The sequence below is a fragment of the Tupaia chinensis genome, unplaced genomic scaffold (assembly GCF_000334495.1).
Source record: "Tupaia chinensis unplaced genomic scaffold, TupChi_1.0 Scaffold148049_1, whole genome shotgun sequence".
Lineage (NCBI taxonomy): Eukaryota > Metazoa > Chordata > Mammalia > Scandentia > Tupaiidae > Tupaia > Tupaia belangeri.
In genome coordinates, this window is record NW_006207899.1 from 4,116,092 (window position 1) to 4,136,431 (window position 20,340).

Here is a 20,340-nt window from a genome sequence, read left to right on the forward strand (position 1 = left end):
AAAAAAAAAAAAACTGATCTAAAAGATATCATTTGAGGGACCAGCAGGTGGCATGGTGGTTAAGGTACTGGACACTCCCACATGGCCAACCACAGTTTGAGTCCTGGACCTGGTAGCTTGCTTTCTCATTTTCCATCTCTCTCACTTTCTGTGTCTCTCTCTCCAGCTAAATTAAAATAAATGAATGGATAAATAAAATTAAATAATTCTTTTAAAATAAATAAAGATATCATTTGAGTGTGATTACTTTTTTTGAAGGGTTCTCCAGGTAAATGTTGAGTATAAATGATTTTCACTGTTGGTACTGATTTGGAATCTTTTTTTATAATTTAATTCTGAGGGTAGAATTGCTTAGTTAGAATTCTTTCTTTTCATGGTAGCCAGTGAGACATTGCTTCAAACTTAAGGCTTTTGGTGGAACCCAGTTTATAAAACACTGTTTTAAGACCAATTATGATGATCAGGGTTGATTTTTGTAGTCATTAGTGTAGTTGAGCACTTCTCACCATTTAATGTACATATAAATTACTTAGGGATCTTGGTAAAAGGCACATCAGATTAAGTAGGTCTGTGTGGTCCAGATAGTCTTCATTTATAATGAGATCCCAAGTGATTCAATTATAACTATTGTACCCATACTTTGAGAAGTAAGGATGTGTATTACTTAAATAAAAATGTCTTTATTTTAAATAAATTTATTTTGGGCCAACCCCCAGACATGTCTCTAAATTATAATAGGCTTTGTCTTAAGTTATTTATATGATTATTGATAAGCACATAAGAACTGAGTATCGGGGTGAGACAACCTGTCATGAATTGTGCTGACAATTATAAGACAGCCCTATCCCTAGTAAAAAGAGCACTATATCATTTTTGTAAGGAAGATTAATAGTGGACTATAGGGGGCAGCAGATGGCATACTGGTTATGTTGTTGGACTCCCACATGGCTGACTGTAGTTCCAGTCCCAGATCTGGTGGCTTAAAACTCATGATGGGCGTGTGTGTATGTGTGCCCAAGATCCCAAGAAGAGAGTGGAGGAGAAGGGATTGTGGCATGGCCATCACCCTAGGGGGTGATTTCTCACTTTCCTTCTCACTGTCTCTGTATCTGTCTCTCTCCAGGGGGTGCACATGCTGTAAGACAAAAAACTAAAAAAAAAAAAAAAAAAAAAAAAAAAAAAAAAAAAAAAAAAAAAGGACTACAAAGAATGTGCTCTAACAGTCATACACAGTAATGGAGTCCTTTGAGAATAAACATAAGTACAAACTTGTATTAATAATTTTCAACAAGAAAAAAGATACAATAAATCAATATTAAATGACTTTTATGAAATTATGAATGTAGGAAATATAGTGTACAGTAGCATAGAAAGTACTGTTTATTGTTGTTACATTTGTATATTTAAAAGTAATAAATATCAATCTTTCTTCTTCTTTCCTTTTTTTTTTTTTTTTTTTTTTGCAATAGGGCACATCTGCTTGGTAGAGAGACACAGAAAGAGAAAGACAGAGGAAGGGAATGTGAAAAATCACCCCAAGGAGGGATGGTCATGTTGCATTTCTTTTTCCACTCTCCTCTTGGAATTTTGGACATGTATACACATGTACTTTTCAAGCCGCTGGGTCTGAGACTTGAGCTGACCAGTCAGCCATGTGGGATTCAGCCACCTTAAACTCCATACCATTTGCTGGTCCTGTCCATGTTTTTATAAACTAATAATTTACAATGTCTGACTCAAGTCCTGGAGGTAGATACATCAGGTATGTACACTCATTTGCAATTTTCTTTCATTGTGCTAGTAGATTATAATACACAGTTTCTTTGTGTAAAATAATTAACCCATTCTTCTTTATTCTGTTGTTACCAGCATGAAAGAAAACGAGAATTTTTATATTGAGTAAAAGACAGTTATCAACACTCTTTTTATTAGAAGTACATTGTACTATTTAAAAATTTTTTCCTTCTGGTAAATTTGAGTTTTTTAGGGTCAATCTTTATAGCAATAGAAAGAAGAAACAAGGTAAATAGCATTGTTCTTTTAAAAAGTTATTTTAATACTTGGCAATATCAGAGGGTCTAATATATCTTTTAGTATAATAGTCACATGATTTTACAGGTTATTTCATCAACTTAGTTAGACAACATAAAATTGTTTTAGCTCTTTTTTAGAAGCCTGAGATGCAGGGTCAACAAGTGATGTGGTGGTTAAGGCACTGGACTCCCACATGACTGACCATGGTGTGGCCTTGAAAATCACACTAGAAGCAGATGTAGGCATGCCCAGCATTGCAGTAGGAGAAGAGGAGAGGCCAAGGCAGCATGGCCATCCTCCCCGCCCCCCCAGGAAAATGGGGAGTGGGAGAATCACATTGAATATGTGGGGGCATGGGTGTGGGGGAGGGGTGGAGGGAGTGATTTCTCCCTTTTTTTCTCACTATGTCTTTCTGTCTCTGGTAAGTACCCATGCTCTCTGGCAATAAACCTATAGAAAAAAAAAAAAGGAAAGAAAGAAAGAAAGAAAGAAAGAAAGAAAGAAAGAAAGAGAGAGAGAGAGAGAGAGAGAGAAAGAAAGAAAGAAAGAAAGAAAGAAAGAAAGAGAAGAAAAGAAGCCTGCGCTGCAATTACAGTTGTCTACCAAAGGGTAAAAGTCAGGTCATTGAAATATATGGGAATGAGTGCCTGGACTCAATGAATATTTGTTAAAGTAATTACTGACAAAAGCAATGGGAACATCATACTCAGGATATAAATTGACATAATGGGAAAATATAGGATGGAGTTGCTCTATTTTATCTTTTTTAAGAAATAGTAATTTGATTTTTAAATAGAATCTTCTGTTTTGTAAATAATTCCCTTTTATTCTTTTTAAAGCTGCAGGCTACTAGCTTATGTGGTGGAATTACAGAATCTCAAAACAGCATATTTTTTGTTAGAGATCATATCTTTCTTTTAACAATTTCATAAGGGAGTATTCTAAAATTAAATCTATTTGATCAAGATGTCAAAATCCCCAGATTAGAAACCAGATCCTTTGGGCCTTTGTCTGTTATCTATCCATAAGGTAAATACTGACAAACAGTTTAAATTTGAAACCTTTTAAAATTATTTTTTAGGTTTTTGCTATAGGGTGCTTGCTGCTGAAGAAAGAAAGAAACAGTGAGATAGAAAGTGAGAGACCATCCCCTGAAGCTTTTGAGTATGCATGCACACACATCCAGTGTTGAGTTTCAATTCACCAGGTTCAGGACTCAAACTGTGGTTGGCTATGGAGGAGTCCAGCAATATAACCATTACACCATCTCCTAGATGGTATTCTGGGTATTTCTGTGAAGATATTTTGCATGAGATTGTCATTTAAATAGGTAGACTGAGTAGAGCAGGTTGCCATTCACAATATGTGTGAGGATCATCCAATCAGATGGAAGTGTGAATAGAACGAAAGCCTGACTGTCCCCTCAGTGAAAGAATTCTACTATCTGACAACTTTGGTACTGGGATATTGCTTCTTCATAACTCTACAGTAGCTTGCTTGTAATAGTCATGAGCTCTGCATATTTTGGGTTTGCATATCTCCATATTACATGAGTCAATTCCTTATAATAAATTATTTCAATCTCTCTGCTTCTCTCCTTCCATACATATAATATATATGTGTATATTATATATGTATTAATGTGCACCCAGGGTCTCAAGGAATGTTATTTCATCCACAGAGTATGGCCAGGAGTCTCACATATGGCTTGTCATAGAGAGCCTGAGGATGGTTGATGAATGTCTGTGAAACAGGTCAACCTCATGTGAACCACAGTGAGGTACTACTGGGAGTACCCTAACATATATTATTAAATTATTGTTATATCTACAGTATAGCTTTACTGGGTTATTATCTCTTTAACTACTTTTTGTCTATCTACACCATACATATTTATGTCAAAGTTATAACCATTTAAACTACACACACACACACACACACACACACACACACGCATGTGAATTTTATAAGACTGAGGAAGCGAGGAAGCCAACTTATTACCATCCAGCTCCTTGCTTTTAGTTCTGAGTTGTTTTCTAAAGTACTCAGAATAGTTTTTCTTATCCTTATTCCATAGCTACTTCCCACTCTACATTCATTACGAATTGTTACTATTTATGACATGGTATAGTGGAAAACATAAATAGAAGGCATGGTTCTTTATAACTGAATATGTACATATATTATAAGTAAATTACTAAACACTATATACTCTGGAGATTATTATATTTTGCTCATTCTCAGGAAAGAGAAGTTAAAAGTATTATTGCAGCATTTATAATAAACTACATGCTTCCAAGTAAGAAGATCAAGCTTTAGGATCAAAGAGTCCTACATGGAACAAGAGAACCATAATAAATATATATTAATAAATGCTTGAATTTTGCACACATTTTGTGTACATCAACCCACCTACAGTTTAGAGTTTAAAAGGAAGATTTAGTATTAAACAGTCAGAAAATGCAAGAAGTTAAGAAAAACTTGTAGATGTTCACGAGCTAGAACATATATAATAATTTAAAAACATATCAACAGGTAATCAAAAGCACTAGCCTATGAAAAATGTATATAGCTTCAAAGAATGGCAACTGAGAATGTAAGACAGAAAACAAACATGCTTCAAAAATTCCCAGAACATCCTTGTGGTTCAAAGAGCAAACTGAACTCAGGTAAATAACATTTGCTCTATTCCAAAGGCTAAGTTTAAATATTCAATGTGATTTTAAAAAAAGAAAAATCTGACATTCACAATGTAAAGGTATTTCCTATTTTCTTTCAAAGGTAATGTAACAAAAAAATTAAGAAGTAAGGTAGACAAGACAAGATGAGAGGAACAATAGGACATTGACACTTGATGCAAAGTAGATAAACATGGAAGATTTAATGCTAAGCGAAGCAAGACGGACTAAGAGACATTGTATGTCCCCACTTTATATATACCAAATGTCTATACTCTATGGCAGAAACTTAAAGATGGAAACGAATAATAGTTGGGAGAGCAAGAGTAGATACCACAATAAATATAGGAGGAGTTGAGTAATAAGAGCAGGGAGGGAGGGAATGTAGGAGAAAGACATCTGTCAGACACATGAATGAAAAGTTTATGGTAATATACTTGATCGAATGATATGCACTCTATCCATAACTTTGACTTGATTGATATGCATTGCATCTATACTAAGAAAACTCATTCTGAAGACTGTAAATATGCAAGGTGATTAAATGTAATAGTAAAACTGTTAACATATAAATGAAACAATGTTTTCAAATGTGTAATAAAAATAAAATTAATTAAAAAGAGAAGGAAAAAATACCCAAATCCCCAAATTTTAGAGCAGAGAAAGAGATGCCTATATGGAAGAAAAGCAATGAAAGAGTAATACATGAAAACACAAGCATGCCTCAAGATAAACAGTCTAGAAGAAAAGTCAAGACTGCTGTTTGGTGGTTGATAACATGCCTCAATATTATTTTTAATGCAAAAGGGTGAATGAAATGTGAGTTCAGTTTCTTCTTTGAACCACAATGAAATGAAATCTGTAATCGGCCATTGTATGTCTCGAGGTGGAATATAGTAAGTACCAAGCAATCTTAAATTCTCATGGCTCAGCACTGCAAAGGTTTATTTTCCAGGCACACTATGAATCTATGATATTGGCAACATATTTAGATCATCCTATTACAGTTATTCTCAGACTCTGGCTGATAGTAGCTCCATCTTCATATTTGCTTCCAAGATAACCTTAGAGAGAAATGAAAAGTGACAAATTATTTTCAGACTTTGGAACAGTAAGTTGAATTGATACATGCCACCTCTGCTCATGTTTCATTGAACAAACCAAATCGCACTACTATATTATATTTTGCACTGACAGTATTCAAATAAGTTGGTAAAGATCAAGAGAGCTGGAAAACATAGGGGTTGGTAACAAATTGGATGAGAGATAAAAAAATAATAATAATAAGGAATCTTCCATGTCTCCAAATTCCCTACTTCTTGTAATTGGATGGCATTACAAGAAAACCACATAACCACAAAAAAAGAAAAAAAAAGATAACTGAAATCGACTCTCATTCTGAGTGAGATTATATGTCAAATATTCTGTGTGTATCTGTGTAGGTATGCATGTTACCATATGTAGTAGATTTTACATCACAGAGGAAGTATTGATATTTGAAGTGATAATTAACTTACTATAAATAACAATGTCTTTACATTATTATTTGTGTTTGCTTTAGGACAATACCAGGCCTGGGATACAAACAATAAGATATTGTTATAGAAATGTCATGGAAGCTCTTAGGTTCTTAGGCTGTTGGCTTTGGATTTATGAAGTAATTTCCTCACCAATTCAAATCTACTTGTTCTTCACTGCTTTGTGATACTGGGCATGAACCTTGCAAGCATTTCCCTTTTGTTAGCTTGCTATCGATACAGTACTGTCAAGAATGGGCTTCCTGGTTTTGTTGGTTTCTCTTTCTTCTTTTCTCTTTCAGTGCATGGTATCCAGTTGGTGTGGGATGCCTGGCGATATTGATCTTCAATTGAGCTTTAAGGAAATACTCCCAGCTATAGGACTTCAACTGTGGTTGACCATGTGAGAATCCAATGCCCTAACCACCATACCATCTGCTGGCCCCTTTCTCCTATGTCTTGCAGGTATACTAGCAGATAACTTTTCAGCGTGTCAGCTGCTTCACAGTTTTGTGGTGGTACCTGTACAGGTAGCTTCCAGGTAAGTTTTACTAATATATTGGAAGATGAGAACAGTGAGTTTTGACAGTACTCCCAAGGATGACTTTCTGTTGTGTTCAGTTGAAGCTGCAGAAAGATTCAATACATTTCTTTGGGATTCTAGTGAGCAGTTTTCTGCTTTTTGGCTCCAGCCTATCACATTAATAATTATTTTATGCCCTGTATTTTATAATGCTTTCATATATTTGGGCCTTTCTAATGCTAGAAAGACTGTCTCTCCCAAGGTTAGCTAGGTCCTAAGAATAGAAAACAACTTGTAGGTCAGCACATCTTTCATGGGTAAGCCAACTAATCTCTCTCTCTTTCTCTCTTTTCTTTTCTCTCTTTCCTGCCATATATATATATAGAGAGAGAGGCACTGGAGAGAGACAAAGATAAAGTGATAAATCACGCCTGACAAGAGATGGCCACAACAACAGTCCCTTCTCCTTCACTCTCCCCTCAGTATCCTGGGCATGCACACACATGACCTGGAATGCGTCTCAAGTCACACAGTCTGGAACTAGAACTGAAGTCAACCATGTTGGAGTCCAGCAACTTTACCACCATTTCACCTGTTGGCCCTCACAACCACCCTTTTTATCTAACTCTCACACACGAAGACAATGATTTTTCTGTCCCAAACTATCTCTGAGTTAGACATCAGACAGCTAGGACCATCTGTATAGCACAGAGCTCATCAATATTTTCCAAACTAGTCAATTCTGTTAGTGTTTATCTTGTCCACTCCTATGTTGAAAATCACAGAAAAGGCACATGTTCTTACCTTTGCCAGGCTCCTTTGGCCTCCTGACCAAACCCAGTGTTTCCTCATGTGGCTCTGTGTAACCTAATATGCCCCCTTGAGTTAGAACTATAAGTATAAAACATCTTTCAATGGATTGATCTCACCATCTTGTTACCTCTTTAAATAAAAACTGGGGTACAATAAAAACATCTGTAATACCATAATTTTCTTTGTCACATAGTGGGTCAAAGATATACCTAGTCAATATAGTATAAATGTCAGATTCAGGGAGACTTCTTAGAAATTTGTTACTGTCTTGAGTAGTCTGCCTTAACCACAGAGATAGTGGCTATTCCCTCTATGTTCAATCCATGTTTTGTTTAGGATTTTATTTACTCTGAGGGAAGAAATCCTTTCCTAGTTAATAATTCTTCATATAGACATTTTATGATCAAATTTTCTGTGTTTTTTTTTGTTTGTTCATTTGTTTGTTTTCTCTTGACTGGATGCTTACTGATTTGAAATTCCTATCAAGAGTTAAAACACACAAAACTGATATTTCAGGATTAGGCTTGGCCTTGAGCTCGAGAGCTTTACTCTGGGTCTTGAATATGGCAAACAATATGTTATCAAACTGTAATATTAAGTAGTATTACAATTAATTCCGCATTTATTGTGAAGGATACCGACTGAAATGCCTTGGGAGTCCAAATGGCTGTAAAACTTGACTATCGTGGAATTTTAAAAACTATGGATTGGTTTGAATTTTTTTTTCTGGCTATCTTGGGAGGTACTGAAGGAAAAGAATATTGTTTTAAATCTCAAAGGTTTATCACAGTTCAAGATCAGCCTAAGAACCTAAGAGCTTCTATGACATTTCTATAATAATATCTTATTGTTTGTATCCCAGGCCTGGTATTTTCCTAAAGCAAGCACAAAATATAACATATGAGCTGCTAAATTGTATCAACTAAATTAATAGCCTTGTCAAGTTTCTTATGTAAAAGTCTGGGCTTTGCATGGAAGGACTAGTTTGTCAAACATTAAATGGGGTTTCCAATTATACTCAGCCTAAACTGAAATTTTGTACCTGAAAGACATGCTGATCATATCATATCATCCAGGGGGAAAAATATCTTGACATCATACATTTGAGGATATTAGTCTTCTTTTGATTTATAAATCATATACTACATCCTTTAAGGATGTTTCCTTCAATGGGTACCATAACTGAATCATCAATAAAGCTTTCAACTTTTAAGAAAACAGCCACTCTAAGACTATTGGGCTATGTGTTCAAATAAATTCCTTGAACTTGAAGCCATTTCTGTTCTTTTCTGAGACTGGAAATCTTCAGAATAAGGGTTTCTATGGGAAATATCATAAATGTGAGTAAGGTTTTCTAGGAAATCGTAAATTGTAGTGTTTTGTCCTGAGTGCTGTGTCTCCCTCAACGACATATGTTAAGAGTCTAACCTCAAAATGATGATTTTAGGATATAAAGCCTTTTATGAAGTGATTAGGTCTTATTAAAGGAGTCTATGTGAAAGTAATTAGTTTCTTTGCAAAATAGACCTAAATGTCCTTTTACCATGTGAAAACACAAAAAGAAGGTACTATCTATAAACTAGTAATTGGGCCCCCAACAGACATTAAATCTAATGGCATCTTAATCTTGGACTTCCAGCCTCCAGATCTATGAGAGTTAAGTTTCTGTTGCCTATAAGCTGCCCAGACTGTAGTGTCTTTTATAGCAGCCCAAAAGACTAAGAGAGGTGGTATTTCCAGAAGCATTACTTAGAGAGAAATTAATCTGTATCCAGAATATATCTGTTTCAATGAGGACAAATCTCTGTGCTTCCATGATGGAAGAGATCCAATCTAATAAATAGTCATCAGGCTGGCTTGCTTTCCTCAGCAAGGAACAGATAGGACCCTACCTGGTCTTCACGGTTGACCTCCACGTTAACAAATTAGGCCCTCAGCAGTATTGTTAGTCAGGTCAACCGTGGTAAAGGAAATTCTTTGTTACTTAGTGCATGCATAGTCTCCCATTTCTGCCACTGTGACCAGTTTATTCATTTGTCTATTCAACTAGCAAGTAATTGGGAAAAAGTGTTGACCAACATCCAGAGACCATTTTTCTTTTATCCTATGGAATATTTTAAATGTCATCTGCAGTGAATGCCTTTTGACATATATTCACACTGGTATAAATATATTCAGTCCATGCTGCTTCTGAAAAGTCCATCTGGGGACTTCTTTGCCAGATTTCCTTGTTACCAGTCTTCCTATTCTGTTTCTTCCAAAGCCCTGACCATTTGGTTAAACTGAACAATATAGATTTAAACATATATGAACAACATAGGTCTGGGCTTCTGGCCATCTGTTATTGGACAACTGAATGCACCTTTTCAAGTGCTACCCAGTGGGAAACGTTCCGCTTTCCACTTTTTTTTTTTTTTTTTTTTTTTAAGAGATGACTGTATGTGAGGCTGGGTGATGCAGCTGTCTGTGTTTAGGTTCTGCCAGCACATCACAATTATACATATGTAAACTCAGTGAGAAGGTTTGTATTTTGTTATTGTTTTCTTCTTCCTGTTTTTAATCTTCAGTCAACTAATTATAAGGAACATCCTGGGATACCATTGGCATGTATTGTGGGAAAGGAGAAATTACAGCAATTGATTTTGAACGCAATTGAAATCGCCTGCTGATGAAACATATTGGTAACTTCTGGACTTACTCGAGCTTGGCTTTAATTTCTCTTTGTTTGTTTTCTAGATCTTTTGATTCATAATAAAGTTGTGACAGTTACCCCAATGGGAAGTTTCCAAGTGAATTTTACAGGTGCTACAGGTGAGGATTTATGTTAAGTTTCTGTAATGTACTTACAGTCATCTACCCAGTGCGTCATCTCTCAACTCAGTTTCTCAGCAAGTGCTTTAACATCAGTGTGAGGCATTAATGCTTGCTAACCATGGCCTGAAACATCACTGATAACTTCTCTTTTTTCTTCATTATTAAAGATCCTTTCTTTTTTTCTTTTATGAGATCTAAACTCTAGCCTCAGAAATCAGGGTTTACATTTGTTCTTTTCTTTATACTGGGCTTCAGTCACAGAGACTGCAATTTTTCTCAAAATTGACTGGGTTTTAGCATTTTATGATTCCTTAATATTCAATCTATTATTAACTAGTAATTAAGGATTTAGATTAAATTTTCATGTTCAAAGTATTATATGATATTTATTTCATACTTAGATCAAGACTGATATATTGTAATTTTCCTTGAAGTCTTTGTATATTTTATAATTTCTTGGGACAAATCATTATTTGTTGTGGTTGGAGAGGTTTCTGCTACAGAGCACGTGCACTCACCAGAAAGACATACAGAGACAGAGAGACAGAAAGTGAGAAATCACCCCCCAGGGAGGATGGCCATCATACAATCCCTTCTCCTTCATTCTTCTCTCAGGATCTTGGGCACACACACACACATGCACCCAGAATGAGTTTAAGCCACCAGGTCCAGGACTCAAACTGTGGTCAACTATCTGGGAGTCCAGTGACATGGCCATTACGCCAACTGTTGGTCCCGAGTCTATCAAACATGTAGCAGAGATTATGCTAAATGTTGGAATATCAGTAATAGAACAAAATTATGCAATTTCTCTCTTCATTTAGTAGGAAGTAGAATAGAAGATTAGGAGCAGAAAGAAGAGAAGTCACTCCATACGTTGTGTAACAAGAGGAACTACTATAGACTTTATTGTAAAGAAAGAGTTCCTTAGGGTATTAATATTAATACCATGCACACAATACTTGAAAAATGAACTAAGGGGGAAAGCGCAGTGTTATCAGTTGAGAAAATATCATTTGCCAAGATAATTGACACAAGTCAGAGACAGAACAAAGACTTAAGTGAAAATAGTCGAGCGTGGGTAAGAGAGAGAGAGCCTCTCAATCACTCACAAAACTATCTGCATCAGTGATCGATCACTTTAAGTGATATGTATGGAAAAGACCGAATGGATGTGTCCGGCAGAATGAAGGTAGTGTTTTAGGGGAAATATAAGGGTGCTGTTGTAGCACATCAGGCAACAACGAGATTGGCTGAATTTAGGGTGATGAGGAAGTGGTGAAACATATTGGACAAATTTGCAATATAGCATAATCAAGTTAGAACTCATGATATTTGAATCTCAGGAGTAGAAAGAGATATATAAAAAAATGACTCAAAGCGATAATTAAAATTCAGAGAGGTAAACTAACCAAAGTTAGAAAGAAAAAAAAAAAAACACTCCAAAAGAGATGTACAAAAAGGAAATCATTGAGAAACGACATTCCCTATCACCAAGTTTTCAATCACTGTCAAATAACTGAGTCATGATTCAAACAATAATTTGGCAAGGATGAAGTAGATAGTATTCAATTCCATAATGGATGGTTGTCAAATCCACCTGATCATTGTAATCATCTTAACATGTATTTAAAATGAGACACCCATGTTCTTTTCTCTGGTTTGCAGTATCAGAAACCACTTGAGTTGGGATGTCTGAAATTTTTTGAACACTTTTCATGTGACTCAAATCACCCATGTGCGTTAAACACCGGATGATCGCTAATGTCCCATCTTAGTCTGAAATTTTATGATCAAGATAAACCAGCAGATCAACTGCCATTGGCATTTGTGTGAGATAATGGCGAATATTAGAGCAATTACTTTATAGTCTAGATGTTTTGTCAGTTTGTTTAGAGAGATTGTTGTTATAGGGAGTGTGCATTTGTGAGAGACAGAGAGAAAGCAAGAAATCACCACTTACCACCATGCCACAATCCCTTCTCCTCTCAGGATCTTGGGCATACATACCCATGTGCCTGGCAGGAGTTTTAAGTCACGGGGTCTGGGATTTGAACTGTGGTTGACTATATGGGAGTTCAGTGACATAACCATTACTCCATCGCTATCCTAGTTTTTTAACACGAAATTTCACAGAACACAGAATCATTTTTTGTCTTGAGAAGCCTGTAGAAGCAAAATAAACAATGCTCTAAGCAGGATTGATAAATCTCTCAAATCCTTTGAGTTTATAGGCCTCTTATGGCACCTGCCTAAGTGGAAGAGTTACGAAAGTTTCAAGGACATTGATTTCTTAATTTTGTGGTTAGCATTGTGTTCCAGTAGATGTGCATCCAGGTATAGATCATTCTTACAAGAAGACATTGCTATAGGTTTGCCACTGTATGGAGAAACTATAATCTGAGCTATTCATAAAATATATGCATTGGATTTCATAAATAGTGCAATGGTTATGCCGTTGGACTCCTATGTAGTTGACTACTGTTTGAGTACGTTACCCGGTGGCTTAAAATTCACTCCAGGAACAAGTGCATGCATGCCCAAAGTCCCGAAAGGAGAATGGAGAATTGTAATATGGTCAAACCCCCTAGGGGGGGTGATTTTTCACTTTTTATCTCTCTGTTTCTGTCTCTACAGCGAATGCACACATCCTATAGCAAACATCTCTCTTAAAAAATATGTATTAAACCTCCAGCCCTTACCCCTTTCAGCTTTGCATACCTCTTTATTAATTAATTTCTAGAGGCAATTATTTTCTGTGGTATCTACAATGAGTCTTTTTTTTTTTTCTCTTCTTTTCTTTCCTTTTTGTTTTAAAAACGAAGCAAAACAAAAAACAGGGTCTTGCTATGTTGTGATCCTCCTGTTTGGTCTCCTATGTCATTGGGGTTACAGAAGCTTTCCACTGTGCCCTGCCTTTAGGTTGGATCAGAAATTGAACATGGGCCTCCTGTGTGGTCCTACCCTGTGTAAGCATCTAACCAGAACATGCCACTACAGCTTAAGACTGTGCAATTGATAGGGGGGAACAACAATTGAATACTCTTTGGAGCTCAACTACTTAGTGGTGAGATACACAAAGAACAGATAAACTGATTTTGAGGGAAATAAGAAGGAATAAAAAAAGACAAAGTGTAGACCTTGCTTCATATAGAGTGGGATAAGACTTTAGCCAAGTAAAAATGACAGAAGAGAAAATTTCAAACAGAGAAATGTATGAGCAAATGTGTTAATTGGAAAGATCAGGATTTGTGGTCATGTTACTGAAAATATTAGTGTGTCCATATCATGGGGAATAAAGGGGGGTGGACTGACATACAATGAAACTGCAAAGTTGATCAGGGACAATAAATGTCAGCTGAAGATACTTACCAATATCTCCTGCCTAGTAATTCTTCATTGACATGAGATGCAGACCATCAAAGAGTTCATAGGATATGCGTATTTTTAACAAACTATGCACAGGTTTCTAAATTTTTTTTTGCACCTAAATTAACTCATATTTTAATTTCACTTTTACATCAGTTATTTGAAGTCCCCTTATATGCTTGAATAAGGCTAGTCACCATAAATCTGCCTGGTGTGAGATTCTGCAAGTTGCATTGATTAGGTGAACACGTATTGAACTACATTCATTAAACTGAATTAGGATCCTAGTTAATTTAGACACAAAGGAAAGTTTTGCAGTCATCCTCACTAACAATTTGGCTGTATGTCTTTGACTCTATGATCCATATTCTTTTTTATGACATTTTCTTTTATGGACAATATTTCCAAGTAAAATAGTGCTAATGAAATAAAAATAATGAATATATTGACCTAACTGGAGATGGGGAAGGAAAAGTAATGGATACAAATAAACTTGGAATAGAGGAAAGATGTGTGTAGAGAGGGTCTATCATGTGTATTCACAGTCCTTGGAATACCTCAATTGAGTCAGACAGACTCAGAGTGCTCAAGATTCACTAACCCTGTGGTCTAGAGGATGGAACTTCTTTTATCAAAATCACTCAAATCCTTTGAGCCCAAATTTAGCTAAAATGAAGATGAAAACTGACTACTTAATAGGCCCATTGTGAGAAATATTTCAGTGCTACTTAGCACTTCCTTTCACTTTCTTGCAGACAGAGAATATCGTGAACATGTTTATATCCCAAGTTAAACACATAAGACGTTTCTGGCTTGTTAGTACTTAAACAGTAGCTAGTATTATAGATAGTTTTCCTATAAGAGTTCATAGGTCAGCAATTTCTACTTTGAATTTGAATTTGAGATACCACAAAAGATACAAAGTGAACTTTTTTTTTTTTTTGTCCTTTGAAAGATTGCATATGAAGTATATTCATGTTGGGTAAATTCACTTTACAAGCTAAATGATATATAGTGATGGAATGTATAAAACGAATTGAAATATAAAAGAAAGATTATATGAAACTCTTTACTAATCAAGTTTAAGTTAGGGCAAACGTCCACTTTGTGTCATTCCATTTTCAGTGACAGCCTAAGTCTCAATCACAGTATACTTGCATATATCATTGGGCTTGATGATTGTCATCTTTGTTCCTTTTTTTTTTTTAAGACGTTTTTGCCTTATGGCATGTGAGCTCACCAGAGAGAGAGAAGCAGAGACAGAGACAGTAAGAGAAAAAGTGAGAAATCAACCTCCAGAGGGGATGTCTATACCACAATCCCTTCTTTTTCATTCTTCTCCTAGGATCTTGGGCATTCAGGCGCACATTCCCAGTGTAAATTTTTTTTTTTTTGAGAGGTTTTTGCTATAGGGCTTGTGACAGAGAGAAACAGAGAGACAGAAAGCAAGAAATCACTCCCCAGGGGGAATGGCCACGCCACAATCTTTTCTCCTCATTTCTCCTCTTGGAATCTTGGGCATGCACACATGCATGCCCACCTGGTGTGAGTTAAACTGCCTGGTCTGGGACTTGAACTACAAATGACCACATGGGACTGTAGCGACATAGCCATTACGCTAACTGCTGATTTCCCCAGCATAATTTTTAAGCCGCCAGGTACCACGATCGGTCTTGTGGAAGTCCAGTGATATAACCACGACACCATCTGCTGGTCCCTTATTTGTTCATTTTGCCTGTTGTAATATTTTATTGATAGTGAAACAAAGACCAGCAATATCTATTGGTTCTCTAACCTCAACATTTTCCATATTTTTTTCATTCTTCAGGATTTCAGATTTTCTCTGTTTTCCATTGCCATAGAATTCTCACACTACCTCTGCTTCTGACTGAAGTGTGAATGTGTGTATATTTTCATCAGTTTCTCTTTTCTTTATAGAATGCCCAATGCATTAGATAAACACCATTATAACACAATCTTTTGAAACTTCATATTCTTCATATTTAAGAAATTATACCTTCCTTTGTAAATATTTACATCTTCTTCATGTTCACTTGTTCTTTCTAAGATATTTTTGCTATAAGGTGGGTGTGCTCCCTGGAGAGACAGAGAATGACAGAGAGACAGAAAGCAAAAAATAACCCCCCAGAGTAGGGCCATGCTACAATCACTTCTCCATTCTCCTCCTGGGATCTTGAGCATGCATGCACAAGCACCCAGCATGAGTTTGAAGTCATTGGGTCCCAACATAGTCAACCATGTGGGAGTCCACCACTATGCCATCTGTTGGTTGAATGTTCACTAACTTTTTTTTAAATTATTGTCTTAATTTTTATTTATTTATTTACTTATTTCATTCATTTATATTTTTAAATTTACCAGAGAGACACAGAGAGAGAGAGCAAGAGTAAGAGAGAGAAAGTGAGAAAGCAAGCCACCAAGTCTGTGACTCGAACCATGGTCAGCCATGTGGAAGTGTCCAGCACCTTAACCATCATGCTACCTACTGGTCCCAGAATGTTCATTAATTTTAAGTGATGTTAAATATGATTCTCACATATTATATATGAGATATTTAGTTGATATAATGAGGAACAAAGTTGATATAATGAGGAACAGAGGTCATGTAAATAATATGTTTTTCCTTAGATGACTAAGTATTTACTATTACATATAAGCTTAATCATTGGATGGATAACTTCTGAATATATACAAAGATTCCCAAATTAAATGGTCCACTTATTTCAAATAAGTCTCAATATTACATTATATTTTCACAATTCTCACACGACTTTATATTTGTTTTATCTCAAGTGTTACTTGTTTATTTGTTTGCTGACCTATATTTACTATTATATATTATACAAAAAGACAAATCATTTGTGAATCTAAAATAATAGAATTTAATTTATTATAAAACATAATTCATATATAATTTATCTTCTACTATTATTACTAATAAATTCATAAGCCTTTTTTCACCATTAAGAATAGGGAAGTTTTAATTTTTGAGATGGTTAGTTTTTTCTTTCCCAAAGAGTGGTAAAAATCCCTGTTGGACATCTGATAAAATGCTTCTGTAAAATCCTTTGGGCAAAAAAAAAAATTTATAGAGATTTTCTGTTGTCATGATATTAGAAGAAATTCCAGACTAGCCTGTATTATTATTATTATTTATTTGAAAAAGAAAATAATATAGAAGATTAGAATTTTTCAACTAGATAAATTAACATTTGAGGGCAATTAGTTGAGTAAATGATTGCATTTGTTAAAAAATAATAAATAAATAGAAGACATGGAAATAGAATATTAGGACATGAGTGCATATGTTTAGAACAAGAAAAATCCTTCTTTAAAAAAATCTAATTTTGGGTCCAGTAGGTGGTGTAGTTATTGTGGCGCTGGACTCCCACATGGCCAACTAAGGTTTGAGTTCCAGACCTGAAACTCATGCTGTGTCCAAAATCCTAAAGAGAATGGAGAAGAAGGGATTGTGGAGTGGCCATTTCCCCAGGGGATGATTTCTCACTTTCTCTCTGTTTTTCTGTGTCTTCTGTGAGTGCATGTGCCCTATAGCAAGAAAACAAAACAAAACAAAACAACTCTCTAAAAAAGTAAAAAAACAACAAATCTAATTTGGGTATCTTGAAAGCTTCAGAAAACCAGAAACCCCCTAAATTAGGATTACTGACTAATTAAGACTTATAGCTCTATTTTCCAGAAAATATGAAACAACCGGCCTCCCCCAGGATGATGCTTTAGTGTCTGAATGATTTATATGAGAAAATCTCTCTATGAAATGAAATGGTATATGTTTTTAAAATTATTTAACTTGAATGTTTTCACATTTTCTTCACAGAAGTGTGTTCCCCCTAATGAAATAAAATAATTTGAAGTTTATAAACATCCAGTAGCACTGTATTTCTCTTCCCAATTGTAATTCAGTCCTAAATATAAATATCAATTTCCTTTTCATTAACCAGCCTTTGTAGATATTGGTCATTAAGAACCCTGAGAGAACAAGACTTACTTAGGGAATGTCTGCAAAAGCTCTCTTTGCAGTTCCTGTGCACATTTGGTTTCGCAGATGTTCTTTGTTGATCGAGGCACAAGTGACTACATCCTAGCATTGCCAAATATTGTTCTTTCCCCCATGTCATTCTTTTCACTGTCTGTGTTAATTCACTAGTATATATTTCAAAAGAAGTAAATAAATGGTTGGAAATTAACTTATATTTAAAAATAGGAAGCCTTGGTAGTCATAATTGCTTTATGCATATACTAAGTTTTATCAAATAGTAGCAAAGTTACTAGCAAAAATTTATGCACATAAATCAATGTATCATTAAACATTTTTAAGTAAGTTATTTTCTGTTATTTAGATATTAGAAAGATTGTTTTTTGTATAATTTTGTATGATGCTAACTCTTTAAGTGCTGCTGTTCCCAGAAGAAACAGTTACAAATATTACAAAATCTCAAAATAAAAAAATCAGTTAACAGGAACAATAATATAAAAGTATATGTAGAATAAGACCCAGTAACCATTAAGAATAGGGAAGTTTTAATTTTTGAGATGGTTAGTTTTTTCTTTCCCAAAGAGTGGTAAAAATCCCTGTTGGACATCTGATAAAATGCTTCTGTAAAATCCTTTGGGCAAAAAAAAAAATTTATAGAGATTTTCTGTTGTCATGATATTAGAAGAAATTCCAGACTAGCCTGTATTATTATTATTATTTATTTGAAAAAGAAAATAATATAGAAGATTAGAATTTTTCAACTAGATAAATTAACATTTGAGGGCAATTAGTTGAGTAAATGATTGCATTTGTTAAAAAATAATAAATAAATAGAAGACATGGAAATAGAATATTAGGACATGAGTGCATATGTTTAGAACAAGAAAAATCCTTCTTTAAAAAAATCTAATTTTGGGTCCAGTAGGTGGTGTAGTTATTGTGGCGCTGGACTCCCACATGGCCAACTAAGGTTTGAGTTCCAGACCTGAAACTCATGCTGTGTCCAAAATCCTAAAGAGAATGGAGAAGAAGGGATTGTGGAGTGGCCATTTCCCCAGGGGATGATTTCTCACTTTCTCTCTGTTTTTCTGTGTCTTCTGTGAGTGCATGTGCCCTATAGCAAGAAAACAAAACAAAACAAAACAACTCTCTAAAAAAGTAAAAAAACAACAAATCTAATTTGGGTATCTTGAAAGCTTCAGAAAACCAGAAACCCCCTAAATTAGGATTACTGACTAATTAAGACTTATAGCTCTATTTTCCAGAAAATATGAAACAACCGGCCTATTTCCCCCCAGGATGATGCTTTAGTGTCTGAATGATTTATATGAGAAAATCTCTCTATGAAATGATTGAGTATATGTTTTTAAAATTATTTAACTTGAATGTTTTCACATTTTCTTCACAGAAGTGTGTTCCCCCTAATGAAATAAAATAATTTGAAGTTTATAAACATCCAGTAGCACTGTATTTCTCTTCCCAATTGTAATTCAGTCCTAAATATAAATATCAATTTCCTTTTCATTAACCAGCCTTTGTAGATATTGGTCATTAAGAACCCTGAGAGAACAAGACTTACTTAGGGAATGTCTGCAAAAGCTCTCTTTGCAGTTCCTGTGCACATTTGGTTTCGCAGATGTTCTTTGTTGATCGAGGCACAAGTGACTACATCCTAGCATTGCCAAATATTGTTCTTTCCCCCATGTCATTCTTTTCACTGTCTGTGTTAATTCACTAGTATATATTTCAAAAGAAGTAAATAAATGGTTGGAAATTAACTTATATTTAAAAATAGGAAGCCTTGGTAGTCATAATTGCTTTATGCATATACTAAGTTTTATCAAATAGTAGCAAAGTTACTAGCAAAAATTTATGCACATAAATCAATGTATCATTAAACATTTTTAAGTAAGTTATTTTCTGTTATTTAGATATTAGAAAGATTGTTTTTTGTATAATTTTGTATGATGCTAACTCTTTAAGTGCTGCTGTTCCCAGAAGAAACAGTTACAAATATTACAAAATCTCAAAATAAAAAAATCAGTTAACAGGAACAATAATATAAAAGTATATGTAGAATAAGACCCAGTAACAGCCAATACACTACTATTAAGTGGTAACTACTCAGGAACTATTGCTATGGACTGGGAAGTATCCCTATGCAATTGTACCCCTAGTGCAAACCGTAGTGTACTGAACTGCCTTGCAGGAAACCACACAGTCAACATCACCTGTCATCCTCAGCCCTGTTGACCTGAAACATGTGTGCCCAAGACTTGATGAGCTGGAGGTCAGGGGGAAGGGAGTCACAGAATGACAAAATTTTATAGAGAATCTCTCTCTCTCTTCTTTCTTCCTCAACCCATTTGCAAAAATGTTCTCTCTTTCATGAATAAAATAAGTAGACTTTAAACAAATTGTTTATATGTTGAAGCCTTAATTTCCAGTGTGGTTATCTCAAGATGGCGCCTTCAGGAGGTTAATTAAAGTTAAAGGCTATCATAAAGGTGGGTTCCTAATTTGATAAAACTATATAGCCTCATAAAAACACGAAGAAATTTCCCTCTCTTTCCC

The 20,340-nt window shown here is 35.0% G+C and overlaps 1 pseudogene; it reads left to right on the plus strand.

Annotated features, from left to right (window-relative positions):
- Positions 1 to 4,905: 4,905 nt before the first annotated feature.
- Positions 4,906 to 20,340, plus strand: part of LOC102494517 (ataxin-3-like) — a 16,523-nt pseudogene continuing 1,088 nt past the window's right edge.